The sequence below is a fragment of the Protopterus annectens genome, chromosome 6.part0, assembly GCF_019279795.1.
Source record: "Protopterus annectens isolate FY-2018-M chromosome 6.part0, PAN1.0, whole genome shotgun sequence".
Classification (NCBI taxonomy): domain Eukaryota; kingdom Metazoa; phylum Chordata; order Ceratodontiformes; family Protopteridae; genus Protopterus; species Protopterus annectens.
The window spans coordinates 627,119,193-627,137,136 of NC_056737.1; the positions used below are offsets into that span (position 1 = coordinate 627,119,193).

Sequence of the window (17,944 nt, forward strand, 5' to 3'; positions counted from 1 at the left end):
GGATCTCCTGAGGCTGATGGCTTCCTTGATTTTAGAATTGTTCCCTAAAACTTTCCGTCTTTTAACTTTTTTTTCCAGGGCCACTTTTCCTACCTCACTAGTCTTGATCCTGGCCTTGATACTTTTGACATGTTGGGTGGTATCCCATACTATCACGTGGTACATACTGTTGCAGACTATCCCTTCTCAGATAAGCCCACATCCATGCCAGCTGTTCAGGGACATCAATCCTCACTGTTCTGCAACACATCACTTCTTTATATACTCTTGCCAGCATGTCTGGCATACCACAAGTGTAACTCAGTCCTCTTGGATCACTTTTAATTAACTGGATACAATAGCTTTGTTAATACGTGCTCCCTTTTTATGTGCTTTATGATGAAATAGAACTATGCCTCCTTGTGTACATTGGCCTAGAAAAGTGTTCCTTACATCTTATTCACTGACTTTCCTTAATCAGCAGCCTGTTGAAGGCCGCCATTTCCAGAAGCCATACTCTCATATTATAGATACTTTCATAGTTTCTTACCAAGTCAGCAGCCAAGGAAACTATTTTGAAGCTCAGCCACAGCACCCAATATGTTTTCTCTCCCCTCCTTCCTGCAGCTGAGTATCAACTGGCACCATGTCATATCTCCATTCACTGGGTTAACTGGACATAACTTAGCCTCCCCTTATCTCACCTTCAGGGCTGGTGAGGAGATCAGAAACACTGGCGCAGTGTCATATTGCTGCCAGGGAGTAAATCCTAATCCCTCCTACCTTCCCATGGTAACCTTTGCAAGCTCCTTATTATAGCTCTGTCAGCAGGTACATGTGTACTTCTAGGCTTGTGCAATCTCTGATTAAGTGGTACACCCGCTTGTAGCACAAAACTTGACAAACCTTTAACTCTGCTATATTGCAAAATTTGACAGGAATGATTTCCCTTTGACAAAGCCAAATTCTTGTGGGTCAAGCCTAATCATTTATGATATTCTTCATATTTTAATAGGTCAGACTTATAAGACTGATTGGATTATACTTTTCAGGGTCTATCATAGGGCCGCGCTTTTGTAGGGGTGCACCAGGATTTAGGAATATAAACTGCGGCAAGCTTTGGCTAAGCTATTTAAGGAGAGGTTCATTGAGAGCAAATTTTAAGCTGTTTAAGCACCCAGGTATGTTGTAAGGACCCATGGAGGAAGTACTTTTGGCTTTTAACACCTTAAGAACATATTCCTTAATGATGACAGAAAGCATAAGGGATTTTGGGATGAGTGATGTTTGAATAGGGGTTTAAGGGTGAAGTTTGTAGTGAACCTATTTGCTAGTATATTTATATTTTCATTTAAGGTCAGAGTAAGGGAGGTCCTGTTAAGGAGAAGTTCAGGGCATATTATTTCTTAGTTTTCATAACATAACCAAGGAAGGACTGCTAATTATCCTTTACTTCAAAAGCAAATCTCCTTTTGCAGGTGCTTATATTGCTTTTCAGTTTTTTGGGGATATTTTTATACTATCCTCATTCTGAGGAGTTCTAGCCTTACTATACAGTTAAAGGAGTGTTTTACTCTTGTTAACGTTTATGCTGGTTGACTGGGTATATTTTCCATTGTATTTGGCTGTAGTAGGACTGCTGGATCTATGCGTTTTTCTTAGTGAGCATAAAACTCCTTAGTTAAGCTGGCTACTGCTGTGTTGGAGTCAGAGTTGGTGATGTCATGGGTAAATTTAGTGACTTCATTATGTAGTCCTGTAAGTTTCACCCTTCTGAAGTTCTTGAATACAGAGGTATGGGTTACAGGGTTGTGGCGGTTCTGAGAGAAAATGTCATGCATTTATGATTCTACTTAGCTGGTAAAGGAAAGACTATGGGAGTAGAGCAGGCAGAGGCAATATTTGTGATGACCAGATCAGGAATATTTTGGCATCTAGTAGGTTCACTAACTATTTGATCCATGGAATATGTGTTTATCAAATCAAAAAATATCTGGGCAATTAGTTATTGAGAGTAACAATATTGATAAGAACAACTTTAATTTAGTCCAGTTTAAGGTTAGATGAATTTGCAAAGTTAGGATATTGGTTAAATGGGCTTCACCTAAAAAATGCACTATGGTGGCAGCAAAGGCTTTTGCCAATAAGTGGAAATCCTTGCTTGGGAGAGAGAGGTCATCCCTTGAAAAACGAGTAGCACTATCTATTATCTTTTCCCAGGCTGATCTATATTGGAACCCCTGGAATGACACCAGCTATTAAGTCAATTGTTAAAGCCAATTATCTTCTTTTTATACCTTGGTATCCTTCTTAATGAATGGATTCTGCTCAGGACCAGTGGACCTGCACTTATCACATGCATGGGCAAGTTCTGACATGTCTGTCCCTGCCCTTCAGAGTTTTGTGCCCCATGTTATTTACTTCCACATGGCCTTTTAGGATGTTGTAGCCATATTTGTCTCAGGAAAGGGTCTTGAGGGCTCTTATAATGTCTGTGATCCTGGCATCCACAGACATAACCCTATCCTTCTCCAGCCATGTTGAGTGGGAAATCTGTATGCCTGACAACTGAGTCCACTAATCACTAAAACATTTTTGCCTGAAGCTAGCTTTTGAAGAATTCTTGAATAGGAACAAATTGGCTGTTGGTGACTTTGATGTAAGTGTGCATATAGCAGGTGAACTGAGGTACTTCTGCTGAGGCCTGTTCTTACAAGTTCAAGGAAGCTTTGAGAGGGATTCTTTACAGCATCAGTGTATGACATTTGTGTGTCATTTGAAAATGTGGTACTGGTAGAGGTGACAGTATTACTGTGATACTCACTGGGTATTAATCATGAGAGGGATGCCTCCATATTCACTAGGTATTTGCATCTCTCATAGACAGAATTTTACAGTTATCTGTGTTACGTAGGAGTTCATAATCAGTGATCATAAGGCAATTGCTCCACTGCCTTAGGATACCAAATGCTAGGAGGATGGAGACAGAAGAGTTATATTGTCAAGTGCTCTGTGTGGTTGCTGGCTAAGTGCACAAGAAAGCTAAGGGAGGTCTGGGGGAGTACTGCCAGTGTAGTATCAGTGATGCAAACAGAACAAAATGCAGTATGCTGATACTCAGTGCAGCTAGAAGCAAATCAGAGCTGCAAAGAGAAGACAAGTGTAATGCTGCCCTGAGCACAACTGAGCCAGCTGCAAACTACGGAAACAAATGAGTGTTTGAGAGTTATTGACTGAAGGGAAAACATGAAAATGCACTCTACTCCATACTCGGCTACAGTTACAGCAGTGCTTCACAGAGCACAACTCAGCACAATAAATAGCAATTAAGCAAAACAACCAGAAAACAGTTCTGAGAGAGTATGGCAGCAGTTAACATTCTCTCATAAGAATAACTGCTGTAGTTTCAGGGATGGCTCAAAACACCTGACAAAACAAGCTATTCAATGTAAATACTCCAAAAGTAGTTACAGTATTTTAAAAGTGCAAAACAACACCTAGTGCAGTAAAGATTTACAATTCTGGTGTAGAAATGACTAAGAAAAATCAGGTGGAAAATAACTTAATTCCTTGCACAGAACCAGACCTCAGAGCAGTCAAGCCAAATATTAGCATTTAAAAGCAATTAAACAATACAAGAAACAATATAACGAACCAGGAAAAGCAGTGATAACCAGTGGTGCATAGACACCCAGAAAATTGTAGCAATTAACTTTCTGTCTCAAGAATAACTACTACAGTTTCCAAGATGGCTTTCAACATCTGGCCATATAAGCTGTTCTCTATAAAAAATGGAGTTTCATTTTAAATACCCCAAAATAGTTACAGGTGCTCACATATTCAGCAATTTAACTTTTACCCCAAGAATAATTTCTGCAGTTTCCAAGGTGGCCTCCAAAACTTGGCCTAATAAACTAAGCTGTTTGTTTTGAAAATGCAACTTCAGTTTAAATGCTCTGAAAACAGTTATAGTAGGTTAAAATTGCTATACTAAATCCAGTGCAGTAATGTTTAACTTTCATGGTGTAGAAGAGTCTCTGATAAATTGTCAAATCATGTGGAAAATGTCTTACTTCAGTGCATATAGGTACAGCTCAGAGAAGATCCAGTCAAAAGGACAGCAGTTAAGAAAAACAACTCTGAGAGAGCCATTGTTGCTCAGTCACTCAGAAAATGGTAACAATAACTACTACAGTTTCCAAGATGGTCCCCAAGACATGGCTAAACATGATGCTCTTTCTGAGAAATGCAGTTTCTGTTTAAATGTCCCATAAACAGTTGCAGTAGTTTGAATTTACTAAATTAAATCAAGTACAATAAAGTTTTACTTTCCTGATGTAGAAGGGAATCAGGAAAAGTCATCAACTCAGATGAAAAATATCTTAATCCAGTGCCAGAGATGCAGCTCAGAGCTCTCCAGCCAAAGGGGCCAGAGTAAATAGCAGCAAAAGAACCAATTAGAAAACAACTCTGGGAGAGCCAGTGATGCTAAGACACTTTGAAAAGGGAAATTGCAGCAATTAACTTTCGTTCATAAGAATAGCTCCTTTTCCAAGATGTCCCCTACCAACTAAGCTGTTCTTTTTGAAAAATGCAGTTTCAGTTTAAATGCTCCAAAAATAATTACAGTAATTTAAAATTGCTAAACTCGGTCAAGTGCAGTAAAATGTTACTTTCCTACAGTAAAGTTTTCCATTCCTGGTATAGAAGGGACACTGGGTAAATCGTTGAATCAAGTGAAAAATGTTTCAATCCAATGAAAAGAGGCACAGCTCAGAGCAGTCCAGCCGAAAAGACCGCAGTCTAAAGCAACTGAGCAAAACAAAACGGAAACCAACAAGAGGAGAACTTTGGGGAAGCCACTGGTGCTCAAACACTCAGAAAATGGCAGCAGTTTACCTTCTGTCTTAAGAATAAGTACTGCAGTTTCCAAGAAGGCCCACAACACCTGGCTAAACAAGATATTCTTTATGAAAAATGCAGTTTAATTTTAATTGCTTAAAAAATAGTTACAGTAGTTTAAATAGTTTTACTCTCTTGGTATATAAGAGACTCTCAGCTAGTGTCAAATCTGGTAGAAAATGTCTAAATCTATGGCACAGAGATGCAGCTCAGAGCAATCCAGCCAAAATGTGTGTGTAATTTATACACACACACACACACACACACACACACACACACACACACACATATCTAGGTTTGCTATCAAAATCTCACACATCAAAACACATTTTGTACACAAACACCAAAAATATTCCAAATTCCTGATTAGGTACACATGTTGAAAAAACGTCAATTTGAAATAATTGAACCAATGGGTTTGACATTTCTGAAAGTTTACCTGCTGACACTTACCTGCCTGTTTCCCAGAAGTATGGACGTATGCAGTTCAGTATTACACATCACTTTATTTCCCCTGCACTCCCGCGCACCCTGCATATTATATATCCCAACTCTGAGATCGCACTACAGTGAGGAAAAAGGTACATTTCCTGATCCGCACTGTACCATGATTTCTGTCCATAATGTTGACCTCATATGAGTGAATGCACAATGGAATTTGTTAAAGGGCATTCATAGAATTGCAGTTTGGCAATATGGGAATCAGCCAACACACAGGCATACCCGTGTTCATCTAACTGCACTTCTACATTTTGATAGTAAACCGTAATATATATATATATATATATATCTATATATAGTGTGTGTGTGTGTGTGAGAGAGAATATAATGCGTATGTAGTAACTGTGTAATGAACGTCTGTAATGAGTTCCAACAAGATGTAAAAAGGTGCAATGTAGCTGTTGCCATTGTACTTTGAGTCATGTGTTCTAAATTCAGCTTCCTAATAAAAGTTCATTGGCTTTGTGACTGCCTCATAAAACAGTAATCTCAACACCTGAATGTGAACTGTGTTTAGAAGTAACAAAAGCTTTTTTTTTTTGTTTTTTGCAAATGGGTAAGCACCCCCATAGCTACCTCCCATTAATTATTTATCCCTTCTCTGGCACTGCACTGTCTAAGGAAAAAGGGAAATCTCCAAAGATATGGCTACCCTGGACTTTAGTGCAACATCCGCTGATTTACAAGCTAGTGATTGACAGTAGGAGAGTTGATTACTATTATCTGTCAGATTGTACAGAGAACTAAACCTCTGACTTGTACATGAGCTGATTCCTGTCTCAAGGGTACCTGGTTTTAAACTTTTCACCTGCATTTGCCTACTATGTGACCTTGATCAAGACAGTGCTTTGGAGCAATTAAGAATTTGGACTAGGTTCCCTAATTAGAAAAAATAGTGCGTAAACGAAAACTAGTAAAACAAAACAAATGCAGCTTGCAAAGTCAGGCTTTAACAAAAATATTTACTGTGTAAAAATACACAACGCTTTAAGCAAAAGACATAAAATAAAACGCTTTTCGTTTGTACTAAAACAAACTTCTTCAGAAGACCTTGTAGTTTGAAATTCCCGCAAATTTAAGTTGGTGTTTTATCCAATTAACATCACAACACCAGTACTATAATTGTAAAATTTAAAGTTGCGGTAACAGTAAACCCACTCAAGCTATCAAACACTTTAAAACAAATTAAAATCTTACATGTTATATGCACAATATATGTATAATAAAATAAAATAAAATGTATTATATGTAGGACGCTTACATCAAACAAATACATTAATGTTTTTACATCTAAAACACATATTGCAATATAAATTTATTTCCACTATATATTAAAAAATACAACCACTGCCTTTAATACATTAAATGACAAAGGTATTTTGCGATAAATCATTAACTTATTTCTCTATATGAAGAATTTTATAGACATTTTATATGCTATCTACGCATGTTTTTGTCTTTCAAAATGCAAATTATTGAGCACATATCGTTTAGCCCTGGCAAACTATGTGCATCTAACCTGATTTGCCATGCTAATTCCAACTCTTCTAAAAGAATTGGGAAGGGTCCCCCTCTTAGAGATATATTAACTTGGTCGATGGCCATATATGAAAAACTATGGCCTGGAAACAATTGTACATGCTTTGCTAAAGCGTTGTCTAATTTACTTTTGTTAATTGCATACTGATGTTCGTAAACTCTTTCTCGTAGTTTACGCTCTGTTTTTCCAATGTAGAAAGCATTACACTGTCTACACTTTGCAAGGTACACTATAAATTTAGAATTACAATTAAACTTTGAACGCACTTGATATTTTAAATTGTTAACAATAAAATTATTGGAATTGATCATGAACTTACAGTAATTGCATGCTTCACATTTAAACATTCCAGTTGTCTTTATAGTCTGAATGTTTACTGATTCAAAAATGTTCTTTAAATTCCTGCCCCTTCGAAAAATTGTATAGGGTTTATCACCTAATCTTTCCAATAACAAGGGAGACGATCTAAACAACTCTGTTTTTCTTTAATATACCTATTACTAGATGGCTATCACAAGTAAATGTGGTAATGAATTTTAAACAAGGATTATTAACATTGGATGGTGGACAGCTACCATTAGTGTCTGTGGATAATATCATTACAGATGACCTGTTTGGTGCATCCAATGTCATGTCACTTGTGATTTTTACCGTCAAAATTGGTGAATAAAAAACATGCAGTCTCTTATCTGATACTTCGTCTATTAGCCTGTTTAATAAATCCTCAGGATATCCACGAACCAGAAACATTGACTTTAAACGGTCACGTTCACCGTAAAAATCAGACATCTGTGTGTTGATACGTGCCGCTCTTACCAGCTGGCCTTTAACAACCGAACGTTTCTCGTGAAACGTATGGCATTTTAAATTGTTAGAAAGTTAAATTTAATGTTAGGTAAGTCTGCACCTAATTCTGAACCTTCCATTGTCTCAAATACGTTCAACCCACCGTTGAACCCTGTGTTACAATATTTGAACAAATATACGAGTTAGACATTAGACAGATCCCACTGTCAAACTGTAATAATAACAAAAAAACAGTAAAATCTAATATATCTAGTGAGGAAAAAGATTTTTTAACCTTCATTAAATCACAGAAGATAAGGGTGTGTAAACCTGACAAAGGTGGTGGATTAGCAATATTTAACATCAGTGATTGTGTCTTGTATGGAATTGCTTCTTAATTCACCAGCCTATAAAGTAAGTTCACATTCTGAGGTAAATGGTGCCTATCAACTAATAAATACTTGTATCAAGGATCTATTTGTCGATGGTAGTATTGATAAGAAAACGTATACTTATTTTTCTGTAATTTATCCACGATACCCATACATGTTTGGGATCCCCAAATTACATAAAAGTGTGGTTCATCCACCCTTTCGTCCATTAATTGATGGCCGTAACTCGCCAACATATCCTATAGCGAAATTTGTGGATGACTTGTTAAAAAAGTATTTACTGCCTGAGACCCAAGTATGTAAGGACTCGTGGTCTTTTTTAGCCAATTTGAATAAAATCGACTATAACAGTGATTACAATTTTTTAACGATAGACGTTAAAGATCTTTACACTTGTATCCCTCATTCTGTGGGTATTGACTGGGTGGGTAGCTGTTAGATTAAAGCAGAATGGTGCATCTAACAGCGAGATTAGGCTAGTAATTGAACTACTTGATTTAGTATTAAGTAAAAATTATTTTATGTTTGAGAAGTCATTCTATTTGCAAACTTCCGGTGTTGCAATGGGCTCCCCTTGTGGAGGGAGCTTTGCAAACATAGTTATGGCCCAATGGGAGAAAGAATATGTATTTAATAACTCTAATATAACTAGTAAAATAGTATACTATACTAGATTCCTGGATGACATCTTTATATTGTTGAATGGACCAGCCCATACAGGGTCAGAATTGTTGCACTATTTGAATAATACAACTGATTTTCTAAAGTTTACTTCGACGTTCGGATCAGAGGAAATAGCATATTTAGATCTGTTAGTAGTAAAAAATAGATTTTTACATTGTTACCAAGCAAGCATTTATAGAAAGGCAACGTATTCAAATGATTTTCTTCATTTCTCAAGTTGCCATCCGTTTCACCAGAAACGTTCGGTTGTTAAAGGCCAGCTGGTAAGAGTGGCACGTATCAACACACAGATGTCTGATTTTTACGGTGAATGTGACCGTTTAAAGTCAATGTTTCTGGTTCGTGGATATCCTGAGGATTTATTAAACAGGCTAATAGATGAAGTATCAGATAAGAGACTGCATGGTTTTTATTCACCAATTTTGATGGTAAAAATCACAAGTGACATGACATTGGATGCACCAAACAGGTCATCTGTAATGATATTATCCACAGACACTAATGGTAGCTGTCCACCATCCAATGTTAATAATCCTTGTTTAAAATTCATTACCACATTTATTTGTGATAGCCATCTAGTAATAGGTATATTAAAGAAAAACTGAGAGTTGTTTAGATTGTCTCCCTTGTTATTGGAAAGATTAGGTGATAAACCTATACAATTTTTCGAAGGGGCAGGAATTTAAAGAACATTTTTGAATCAGTAAACATTCAGACTATAAAGACAACTGGAATGTTTAAATGTGAAGCATGCAATTACTGTAAGTTCATGATCAATTCCAATAATTTTATTGTTAATTTAAAATATCAAGTGCGTTCAAAGTTTAATTGTAATTCTAAATGTGTAGTGTACCTTGCAAAGTGTAGACAGTGTAATGCTTTCTACATTGGAAAAACAGAGCGTAAACTACGAGAAAGAGTTTACGAACATCAGTATGCAATTAACAAAAGTAAATTAGACAATGCTTTAGCAAAGCATGTACAATTGTTTCCAGGCCATAGTTTTTCATATATGGCCATCGACCAGGTTAATATATCTCTAAGAGGGGGTCCCTTCCCAATTCTTTTAGAAGAGTTGGAATTAGCATGGCAAATCAGGTTAGATGCACATAGTTTGCCAGGGCTAAACGACATGTGTTCAATAATTTGCATTTTGAAAGACAAAAACATGCGTAGATAGCATATAAAATGTCTATAAAATTCTTCATATAGAGAAATAAGTTAATGATTTATCGCAAAATACCTTTGTCATTTAATGTATTAAAGGCAGTGGTTGTATTTTTTAATATATAGTGGAAATAAATTTATATTGCAATATGTGTTTTAGATGTAAAAACATTAATGTATTTGTTTGATGTAAGCGTCCTACATGTTATACATTTTATTTTATTTTATTATACATATATTGTGCATATAACATGTAAGATTTTAATCTGTTTTAAAGTGTTTGATAGCTTGAGTGGGTTTACTGTTACTGCAACTTTAATTTTACAATTTTCGTACTGGTGTGACGTTAATTGGATAAAACACCAACTTAAATTTGCGGGAATTTCAAACTACAAGCGTTTTATTTTATGTCTTTTGCTTAAAGCGTTGTGTATTTTTACACAGTAAATATTTTTGTTAAATCCTGACTTTGCAAGCTGCATTTGTTTTGTTTTACTAGGTTCCCTAATTGTCTGTTGGACTGCATGCTTAGTAACTAGCAATGAATCTAACCTATTACTGCAGCAGTGTTAAGCCTCACACCCCCTAAATTCCTCTTTAAAGCCATCTGAGTTAATTAGAACATGCTGATGACATTTCTATCATATATACAAATGTGCTAATCTGATAAACTGCCTCTGAATTTTATATTATGGTAAGATGGGGTATTAAATTGAATAACAAATTTGCCTTCACCTCATCTCAGAAAACATGGTGCATTTTCTGTTTTGCGAGCTCCTTTGTTGCCAAGGGCATCTGCTGCGGTATCATGCACAGCTCACATTATTCTTACTGGAGAATATTCCCAGGATGTATTATGAGCATCTGACAATCACAAGGAAATGTTGATACATTTGATGAAACTGCATCTCATTTAAACGCTGCTGTTCTTTTAATTCTGTATCTCATTTATCTAATACTTATTTGATTACAAAATTTTATCACTCAAAAACACATTGTGTTGGTGCCAGCTAATTTCAGTTTAAGTAAGCAGGCAGTAAGTAGTATATTAAATGTGTAAAAGAAAAAAATCACTGATAGCATTAAGAAATCAAAATTTTGCTTTCTTTATAGTGGAAGAATGTAAACATTTTAAACTGACGTATGGTATCAGAAATAATAAATGTCTCAGAGGCAAGAATTAAAAATGTTAAAGCTGTGCTCAAAGTAAAACATTGCAACATTTCGTTTAAGGTTCTCAGACTGAGCTTACAGTGCATCACTGATGCTGTAGCAGCAGATTGGTTTTGGCATGCATAGTGTTTGGGTTTTCTGATTCTGTCACACTGGCCCTCCCTCAAACCACAAGTCTTTGAACTTCCTTAGACATCAGAAAAATAACTCTGGGATTTTGGAAAAAAGAGAAATAACTCTGGGTCTCCCCTTGCAAAATAAGGCAGATGCTACACTGCACAGAAGGCCACCCCTGCCTCCATACATACATACATACGTGTGTGTGTGTGTGTGTGTGTGTGTGTGTGTGTGTGTGTGTGCATACACAGCATGGACATTGTCATATATGCTTACACGTATGAACACACAGACTCACACAAAATAATGGCTTAGTAAGGCATTCTTTTGCTGTTTAATAGCTGTTAAACAAGCATGTTCATTGACTATGATCCTTCACATTTAGACTGATCTCGGGTAAAAACAGTACTAGACAAGTAAAAAAAACATAACGTGGGCCTTCCCTGAAATAGGCGTAGGCTTCCCTTTGGAGACTGCCTCATTATTTCAAACATTCTGACGAGAATAATCCAGTACTGCATAATTTTCATGAAGAAAAATGCTTGTTTGATATTTTTGAGTAGAAACAAAAATTAATTTACTAAACTTTGTCTGATTAGTGCAGGTACATTTTTCAGGAGAACTCTTGGCTAAGCATATCTTGATTTGTATGTGCAGTCCTTCTTTGTACTTTGTTTGCTACAAGGAGTCTGTAGTAGTAGAGCTTACTAATGTATAGGTGGTCTTAAAACCACTGATGTATCCTCAACGGCTTTTGGTATTGCTGTTATTATTAGTTTATCCCTTCTGAGTTACAGTACTGTAATTGAGTCAGATAATAACTTTAGAAAGTCACAGTTCAAGGCATATTAGCAGAAGTATGTAATCTCTCCAATTCAAGTAGGTATTAATGAACAGAACAGTAGTCCTGCCTCAGTGTATGGTTCTCCAGTCTGGCCTGTGAATAGGATGTAGAGGGATTTGCTGAAAGCTTTGGTTTCTTCCCACATCCTAAAATTTGCTGAAAGCTTTGATTTCTTCCCACATCCATAAAGCACATTTTAGGTAAATTGCTGATCCTCCAAATTGCCTGAAAGCATGCATGCTATGTTATAGCTCTCAACCTTCCATCTCCAAAATGAGGAACACTAGCCCTCATAATGTGGAACAAATGGGCAAAATGTGGAACACATACTAATGGCTTACTAACAGCTTCAACTAGGAAGGTCATAGGATGGTTAAAATATGCTTGTTTTATTTATAGAGAAGATTTTTAATGAATTAATATGATTAATTTCTATTTACCATGGATTTCACTTAAATAAATTCCTAACACTGAATGTGTGACAGACTCTTTCAATGTGGAACTTTGAGGAACTTCGAGGAACATGAACTTTTTAAGACCCCAAATGAGGTACGTTCCTCATAATGAGATACACTTGAGAGGTATGTGCTATGTGTGAGTGCCTTTATGCACATGATCTGTGATAGGTTGACATCCTATCCAGGATCAGTTTCTCTGTCTTGCATCCTTTAGTTAACGGGATAGACTAATGCTGCCCCATGAATATGAGTCTGATAAAGCGGGTATCGGAGAATGAATGAATGAAATAAACAGTAATGTATTGTATTTTATTTACATATGAACATCATGCTGTTAGTTATATGGTATGCTGTATAAGGAATCCTTTATGATTTGATAGTATTATGAAAATGTAAAAGGGCAAAAATGTAAAGCAGTGAGCAACAAGGAATTACTATAAAGAATTCCAAATACAGCTTTGCAAATTATTAAACCTATAATGTTAAGTTGTCTATCTCGCCTTCATTCTTGCTGGATGGGTTCGGAGCCGACCTCGGCTCCGACTCGGCCACTCTAAAAGCTCGAGAGTTGGTTCCACCGGCTCGAGGCTCCCCTTATATCCCACAATGCTAGGCGAGAGTTACCCCAGATCTCGTTTGCCGCTACAGCGATCGAGGTGTTGGTTTTCTACCGGCTTCTTGGTAAGTAAACTTTCAGTAAGTTAGGATACTTAAACCCCTTTATTTTTAATTTTAACTACAATTTCCCTTAGTTTTGTGGAATTCTAACCCTTTTTTCATAAAATCCCTTTTCTTTCCACAAGAACTTAAAAGTTCTCCCTCGGGCCTTCAGGCCTTTCTCCCATTCCCTAGTGGTGTGTGTGTGTTGCTTCTCTTAATTAAAACTTTTGATAGTTGTTTTATTTTTGAGTTTTAAAAATTAAGATAAAGTGTAATCAGTGTGTCTGACTGAGTGTGTGTGGTTACACTTTCTTGTTCTAGGATGTCTAAAGACACAAAGGTCTCAGGCTTCAAGAAGTGTGATGCGTGCTGTCAGAAAATGTCTCTGACAGACGGTCACACTTCTTGTGTCTACTGCCTGGGGCCTTTGCACCTGCAGGACTCCTGTGCTGTATGCCACAGCTTCAGTCCCAGGGTCCTGCAGGAAAGAAAGAACAAGTTGATCCTAAGGGGTCTACTTAAGCCTGAGGATTCCCTTTCTGTCTCTGGGAAGCCCTCCAAGGCTTTTAGGTCCTCAGCTCCAGCTACTGAGCCGAGACCTAAGGCTACTAAACCTACAACTGCATCGGCTCCGGCTGGAGCCGATGAGTCTACAGCTTCTGTGGTTCCCTCGGCTCCGGCTGGAGCCGAGGTATTAGAAATCCCCTTGTCGGCTCCGACCAGACCTTCGGAGCCGACATCTAGGAAGAGATCTAGGTCACCATCCCTTGGCTCCGTTCATTCGGCTCCAGCATCTCCTCTGCTGTCTGAACGGAGCCATAAATCTCACTCCTCTAGGTCATCGAGGCTGTCGGATCATGACCTTCAGAGGGTAGTGAGTCGACTTCTTAAGTCCGAGGCACTGGCCCAAATGCTTCAGAGCCCGACTCATCAGTCGATGCCTGCCCCTGTCCATCAATATGTTCCTCCTCCGACTCCGTTGAGCTCGGAGCCGGGCATTCGGAACCGAGACTGTGGTAGCGTCGGAGCCGATACAGATGTCTTCAGCTCCGTCGTCGGCTCCGATTTCTTCTTTCGAAGAATCTCGGCGCCGGACTTCCCTCGTCGGCTCCGAGGGGGTGAGTGGCATCGGACCCTTGTCCGACCCCGCTCTTCCTCTCGGAGCTTCGGCGCTGGTGAGTTCGGCTCTGACATCGGCCTCGGAGCCATCACTGTCGGTGCCGAGGGAGGTTCTCAGCTTCTCGGAGCGGGGACCTCTGGCTCTGCCTGACAGGGGTGCGTTCGAGGTCATGCGGAGTGTGTTAGAGCCTGGCTCTACTCCACAGTCGGCTCCGTCCGCCCCTCCCTCTACGGTGCCTCAGGTCAAGTCGACTCACTCCCTCATCCCGGACCGCAGAGAGCCAGCTCCTCAGGAACCCCCTGTGGGGATCTCATCCTCTTCCGAGGCCTCTCCTGATTTGGCAGAAGAGCCCCCTCGGAAGAGGAAGTGTAAGAGGAAACACATTGACTCACCTGAGTCCATCACATCTGACACAGATTTAGAGGATTCCCCCCGTTCCCCTTCTGAAGATGTCTCTTTTGCAGACATTCTAGAAATCCTCAAACAGAGGGGAAATTGGCCAGCCCTCAACCCTTCGGAGGATAAATCTGTGTACCTTGAGGCGTTTGGCTCTCGTCCTTCCACCTCCTAGGTGTCTCCCCCCCTTTGACCCCCTCATGCAGGTGGTAGCTAAAAAGGCATGGACGGCTCCTGATTCAGTGGACCCCACTCCCAGGAGACCCTCAAAATTCATAACGGCACCAGCAGACAAACAGTTCTTGACAAAAGGAGTTTCTGTGGATGCTATGGTGGTGGTTGCTGCTGCCACTAAGAAGGAACTAGCTGATCCTTCAGTACCTGTCCATCCACCTAACAAGGAATCTAGGTCCATGGACAGGTACGGGAATGGGATGTTCTCGTCAGCGACATTTGCTATGCGTTCGCTGAACTACCTGTGCCATTTTACTCGTCTTCAAAGGGACTTGATTAAAGAAGCGAGTGACATGTTGAAGGACCCTACAGCTGCGGGTTTTCAAGATAAGATGAACACTCAGCTGGCTACCCTGAACTCCATAGCCAACTCCTCCATGCGCCTCCTTTCTTATGCGGCTGATGGAGCGAGCAGGGCCGCAGGGACAGGTGTGGCCTTACGTAGGCATGCCTGGATGCGGCTATGCAATTTTGCGGACCCCTTCAAGACGTCTTTCACTAATTCCCCGTTCGATGGATCATCTCTCTTTGGTCCTCAAGTGAAAGATACCTTGACTAGGTGCGAGACTGATGGCAAGACTCTTTCTGCCGTCGAAGTCCGTTTTTCTACTCCTTCTAGGCCTTACCCCAAAGGCCAGAAAAGTGGGAAAATGTGGTTCCGTAAACAATCTCAAGGGACTTAGCCTGACGACAGAGTCGGTTCCCGCCAGAGGCAGAGGCGGAATAACAATGGTAGACGCCGCCTCGAGGCAGGGGCTCCAGAACCAGGGCAATCGAGAAGCTTTCTCTGATAAGCCCTTTCAGCATCCCTGAGGTGTTGCCCGACTGCCCACCTTCGGAGGCAGTCGGGGAAGATTGTCACTGTACCCAGAAGCCTGGCTATCCCTGACTCAAGACAAATGGGTACAGTCCGTCATTTCGAAGGCTATTCTATTCCCTTTCTTCGCATTCCAAACCAATCAAAAATCCCTTCCAGATGTTCCACCGCTCAAAGGGATCTAGCGGTTTTGGAAATTTCAAAGCTGCTTGCGAAAAGAGCAATTCAGCCAGTTCCAGCAGACCAGCAAGGATCCGGAATCTACTCAAGGTTCTTTTAGTTCCAAAGAAAACAGGGGACTGGAGACCAATTTTGGATCTCAGTATCTTGAACAGATCAGTCAAGAAAACAAGATTTCGGATGGTCACGCTGCAGTCCATCCTTCCCCTATTGGGAAAAGGAAACTGGATGTGCTCTATAGACCTTCAGGATGCGTACTATCACATAAAAATGAACAGACGCTCCAGAAGATTCCTCCGCTTCAGGCTGGGAACCAGTCATTTTCAATTCAGGGCCCTGCCCTTTGGTCTCACCACTGCCCCCCGGGTGTTTACCAAATGCATGGCAGTGGCAGCTTCTCACCTGAGACGACAAGGATTCCAGGTGTTTCCATATTTGGACGACTGGCTCCTCACAGCTCCCACCAAGCATCTCCTTCTGATGGCCAGGGATTACACTTTTCGCATTTGTCAAAAGTTAGGCATTTCAATAAATTGCGAAAAGTCTGTTTTGTCGCCTTGTCGTACTATTACCTTCATAGGCGCAAATCTAGACACAGTAGACATGTCTGCGAGACTAACAGATCAGAGAATAACAGACATACACAAACTGGTCTCACTCCTTTTCAACAACAACAGAATCAAAGCCAGGTTAGTTCTGAAAGTGTTGGGAATTATGGCGGCCATACCTCTGCTTCCATTAGCCAGATTCCACATGAGAATCCTTCAATGGATGCTCTTTACACAATGGTCATACCAGCAACTTCCAATGTCCCACACCATTATGATCACGCAGGCGTGCAGAAATCATCTCATGTGGTGGATGTCTTCCCCTCAGCTCTTGTTGGGAAGACCCTTTGTTCCTCCCCCTCCGGTTGCTACTCTGACAACGGACGCCTCCCTGATTGGGTGGGGGGGCATTATCAGGGCAGGACGGTCCAGGGCACATGGCAACCAGACGAATGCCACTTGCATATAAATGTTCTGGAGATGAGAGCAGTGCTTTTAGCGTTGCAAGCCCTTCAAGACTCTCTCCCCTTAGGAACGATTGCAATCCAGACAGACAATATGTCTGTAGTGTGGTACATCAACAAACAAGGCGGAACCAGGTCCTACCCCCTGTGTCGAGAAGCACTCAGATTGTGGCAATGGGCGATTTCTTCTCAGCGGTTTCTGATAGCAACGCACATCCCCGGGAAGTCCAATCAAATCGCGGACAAGTTGAGCAGAGCTATCCTCATGCCTCACGAGTGGTCTCTGAAAGACTCTGTTGTGAGAGAAATTTTTCTCAAGTGGGGTCAGCCTTGCTGCGATCTTTTTGCTACTCCCCAAAACAGCAAGTGCAGAGATTATTTCACTCTATTCCCTTTATCAGGCCAACCCAGCAGAGACGCTCTAGTCCAAGTTTGGCCTCGGGGACTTCTGTATGCATTTCCTCCCTTCCCACTAATCTCTCAAGTGATACAGAAAGCTATCGCTCAGAAGGCCTCGTTGATCCTCATTGCTCCTTACTGGCCTCGACAGGTGTGGTTCCCCTTTCTACATCAATTTCTATTGGAGCGACCTTGGCATCTGGACCTAGTTCCAGATCTTTTGATCCACCAGTCGGGACAGTTTCATCGCTCCCTCCCCTCTCTGAACCTCACTGCTTGGTTCCTCCAGTTCCAACCTTAGCCAGGCTTCCTCAATTATCTCACTCCGTTCGAGATATTTTGATAGCTTCCCACAAATCTTCCACTCGGAAGATTTATTTGAGTAAGTGGAAACGCTTCACATATTGGGCTCAAGGAAGGGACATAGATCCTTTCACTGCTTCCATCCAAATAGTCCTTGATTTTCTAGCTGAACTCTTCCATGCAGGTTCATCTCCTTCTACTCTTAAAGTTCAATTGGCAGCTATTTCTAACTTTCATGTGGGTATTTCTGAGTCTGCCTTAATGTCCCACAAGCTTTGCA

At 40.1% G+C, this 17,944-nt stretch overlaps 1 protein-coding gene across 2 annotated transcripts in view; it reads left to right on the forward strand.

Annotated features, from left to right (window-relative positions):
• The window catches only part of ATL1 (atlastin GTPase 1), a 903,853-nt gene that overhangs the window by 356,581 nt on the left and 529,328 nt on the right, over positions 1 to 17,944 (forward strand). The gene's annotated exons all lie outside the window — the stretch shown is intronic.